Genomic DNA, 4230 nt, shown 5'->3' with positions numbered 1-4230 from the left:
AACTGTTCGTATGTTCAGAATCTAAAAATATAAACTTCAGAACGAAAAATTACATTGATGTTGTCCTCTTAGTTTTCATCCAGCTCAGTCTCATTCATCTCCATGGAGACAGGAACTTTTCTTCCTGCAATAATAAAAGTTAAAGTTTAATTATATAGTTTAATATTAATTACGATGGGCCTGATCTTCAAATACTCTGCATGTAATAAAACACATGCAAACTTTTGAGGATGGGAAAAGCTGTTTGTAAGGCATATTCATTGACAAAAGTGTTAGAAAATAATTTGTTGGAAGATATGCATTTATATTAGATACACATGTAAAAGCAATTATCAAACCTGATCTCATTGCTTTTTTTTCCAAAATCAGCTGAAAATTGACCCACAAACAAGGATGCTGAAACTTCTACGGTAGTGTTAAAGAATTGATGGTTCACTTATCTTGCTAATTTCATTTTCACTTTTTGTTTTTCTTGTGGATCGACACTTTAAATTTCGGCCTGCACTTGAATAACAGACCAGAGCCAGAAGAAAAGTCCACATTAATAAATATTTCATTTAGGATATTATTGCTATTAGACAGTTAGTCTGTGCAGCATGCACAACTGTGCTAAGAGCACACATGATAAAATATTGTTAGATATTGGCATAGATATGCTATCTGTGTTTGCTCCTTCATCCTGACTCCTAACATATTTAAATCAAATGAAAAGATTAATTGATCAGAACATCGGGGTGAAACTAATGCATTTAAACCACTGCACACTTGCTCTGCTCCTGTCTAATTACCTGCTGTACCTGACCGTTTCATTTTACACAGCAGAATAGACAACAACAAAAATACAAGTTCTCTATTTTATGAGTCTAACCACATTTCATATCCACTACAAACAGAATAAGCTTACAACTCATGAAAGGAGAAAGAGAAATAGAAATTTAGAGCCCAATCCAACAGCACCCAACATCCTGTGTGACATCAAGGCCCAACCCAGACCAGTTTGGCAAAGGCATCACATTCTCTGCAGATTAGGTGTATATATATTTCAAATTTCAATGACTGTATTTACTGATCAGAGATTCAAATTAGAACAAACTTAATCTGCATGTTTTTGCATATAAGGAAATGACTTGGATTTCGCTCACCTGCAGCTCTTTGCTGATATATGGACAAAAATATGACAGTTGAGATGAAGTATGGACAGAAAACCACCAGGTAGCAGACCACCATCAACAAAAGATTAGAGGGAGCTGAGGTGGGGGGAGGAGCTGCAGTTATTCCAGTGGTAACAGAGGAGGACATCTTTAGGTTGGGAGGTTTTTCTGAGGACGATATCCAACCAAAGTCCAGTCAGTTAAATCTGGTTAATACAGTTTAGCACTAAAAATAAAGCTGCTGACCTGAAAAAGAAATCCTACCGAATGGAGAAGAGGTGATGGATTTCTCTAAAACAAAGATGGGTGACATTAAAAAATAATTAAATGTTCACATATTTGAAACTAAATTAAAATTTTGAGAATCTGCTGACCATCAACAAAGATCCAGCTGGATGGAGACTCTCCATGACCACTGATGTTACACCTGTAGAGGCCTTCATCAGAGCTGGTCACATGGTGGAGGGTCATGTGACCTTTGGGCTCAGTCCTGATGAGGGAGCCATCTTTATAGAAAGCAGCTGGGAGGTTGGAGGGAGTGGTCTTTGTTAGACAGCTCAGAGTGACGTCATCTCCCTCCATCACAGGGAGGACAGGACTCTGCAGGATCACTGATTTATCTAAAAACGGAGACAAACTACAGCATTTCATCCATTTCCACACAGCTTCATCAACACTAACTCCACAGTCTGATCTTACCAGTGACAGTGAGCTGGATGCTGCTGCTGGCTGCTCCCTCTCTGGACGAACACCAGTAAACTCCACTGTCTGCTGAGACTAATCTATCGATCTTACAGGTAGATCCAGCTGGTTTTCCCCATCCATGTCCACACTGAGCCTTGGTTCCTCTGGTTCTGTTCCTCCATACAGTCCATCCAGCAGAGCTGTTGTTCTCCTCACAGCTCAGAGACACAGATTCATATTGAAAGAACTGAGATCTGCTGGGACTCACAGTCAGACCAGCTGGGAGGACTAAAATTTGAAAAAAACATTGATTTGTAGTATCTATAAAAATTATGTATATTAAACTAATCAGAATATTGATTTAGTTTAATGTTAATGGAAATAAACCAACCTTCATTTATTTTGCAGCAAAGCAGCAAACAGGAAACTGAGGAGAAATTAAACTCCTTTGTTACAGTTTTTTATATAAACGTTTATGAGAACTTTACAATCCAGACATATTCTGACTTGGTATCTTTAGTCTGACATCATTGGCTGAATTTATACTATCTTTTACCATTATTGCATTATTATTTTTTCCTTTCACCATCATTTTCAATATCGGTAAATCATAGCTTGTGCCTTAAAGCCAATCCTTTGTTTATAAGATTCACAAAGAGGGCAATAAAGTAATTTATCTTCCTGCTTGATGTGATGAAGTTCTTTCTTTAAATTCACTTTTTTAAATTTACTCTTAGGTTATAACAGAGCAAACAGCTTTTTTACTCACAGAGCAGATACTGCAGAGATGTTTCCATCATGGAGTCACTTCACAATGTGATCACTGATCGTTTCCTGCTGGGGCCTCAGAATAAAGTCCGCCTTCTTCCTCTAAATAGAAATCTATGGTTAGTTCCTCCTTCTTTCTAACATAAATGTAGGTTTTCTGTTTTTAAAGCTAAAACATTATTGTCACCATCACCCGATTGGTTTAAATCTCTAGATTCTTCCATCTCAAAATTTCTTTGGAAGGACAAACCCCCTCGTATCAGCTTAAAGACACAACAGAAAACTAAAGACAGAGGGGGACTAGATTTACCTAACTTCCAAAACTACTGCTTAGCAAATAGATTACAATACATCTCTAAATGGACAAAACATAATCCCTTAGATGAGCCCTGGATTGACACAGAACAGGAAATATGCAGTAATATCATAATCTCAGATTTGCCCTTTATTAGCTCTAAGATCAAACGGCACCCATGTTTTAAAAATATTAACATCAGCTCTTCCCTGACAGCATGGTGGGAATTTCTAAAAAATAACGAAGTCATCACTTATCCCGTGCAGTCGTACACCCATCTGGAATAATCCTGACATTCTACAAAACAATAATATGATAAACTTTCCGTACTGGAAGAATAAAGGTATTACATGTCTGGATCATTTATTTGAAGGTACGGAGTTTATCACATTTGCTAGATTAAATTTGCAATATGGCATTAACAAAAATAAATTCTTAGAATATGAACAAATTAAAGGTATAATTAGAAATAAATTAAAGCATATTGATGGAGGTTTAAAAATTCCAACTAATATATCAGAGTTTCTAAAGGTAAACCCTTATCACTGTACCTGGGTTGTAAAATCTCACTTTCCCCTTTAGTTTGCTTGCTTGGTGACTTTGAAAGAAGCTCTATGGAAAAAAGATCCGTTTGTATGGCTTTCACTGCATTATGTATCGCAAAGAAAACTATCATCATGAATTGGAAAAGTAAGGATAAACTCAGCATTAATCAGTACAGAGATCTGTTGTTGGATCATATTAATCTTGAGACAGCATCTGCATCCCCATCAGACCGATCTCTCTGGGCTCCCTTGATCGGCTCCTTCACTTAGTGTAGTGGGGGGCTGTGGGGCGCGTTCTATGGGGCGTGGGAACTGGTTTGGGGGTCCTTGGGTCCTGGAGGGCTCGGGGAGGGGGGCGCTCGGAGCGGGGTTCTTGGCGGGTCTAGCCCTGGTGTCTGTGGGAATGATCTCGGCCTGGATGTCTTTTGTTGCTTGTGTGGTGAGTGGTTTGAATGTTTATGTAGGGGAGGGATTAGATCTCCGGAGGGGGGGCGGGGGTGGTGATAGTGGGAAGAGGATTTTAGAAGGGCTTCGGGACTTGCTCCCCGTCTTGGTCCTGGTCCGTGCCGTCCCCTGGTGGGGCTTCGTCCAGGGTGGGGGCTCTGCGTGTTGCGCTTCGGCTGGCCGGCTGGGGTTGTCTCTCCCTACAACCCCCCCCCCCTTTATTTTTTCATTTATTAATTTATTATAATTATTATTATCATTAATTTTTAAATTTTTTTTTTGGATGGGGGTGGGTGGTGGTGTCGGCCCTGTGCCCGGCTGGCTGGTGGGTCCTGCTGCCGGT

General features: G+C 39.5%; 1 long non-coding RNA gene across 1 annotated transcript; it reads right to left on the bottom strand.

Annotated features, from left to right (window-relative positions):
* Positions 1-1980: 1980 nt before the first annotated feature.
* On the bottom strand, positions 1981-2691 carry LOC119798933. The gene is made up of 3 exons (XR_005282787.1): positions 2605-2691; positions 2227-2262; positions 1981-2123 (listed from the first exon to the last, which is right to left on the bottom strand). It is a non-coding gene; the product is annotated as an uncharacterized LOC119798933 (long non-coding RNA).
* Positions 2692-4230: the final 1539 nt, after the last annotated feature.

The sequence above is a fragment of the Cyprinodon tularosa genome, unplaced genomic scaffold, assembly GCF_016077235.1.
Source record: "Cyprinodon tularosa strain WSP-4 unplaced genomic scaffold, ASM1607723v1 ctg641, whole genome shotgun sequence".
NCBI classification, from domain to species: domain Eukaryota; kingdom Metazoa; phylum Chordata; class Actinopteri; order Cyprinodontiformes; family Cyprinodontidae; genus Cyprinodon; species Cyprinodon tularosa.
The sequence above is the reverse complement of the archived record's forward strand: the minus strand, read 5'-3'. Positions and strand labels throughout refer to the sequence as shown.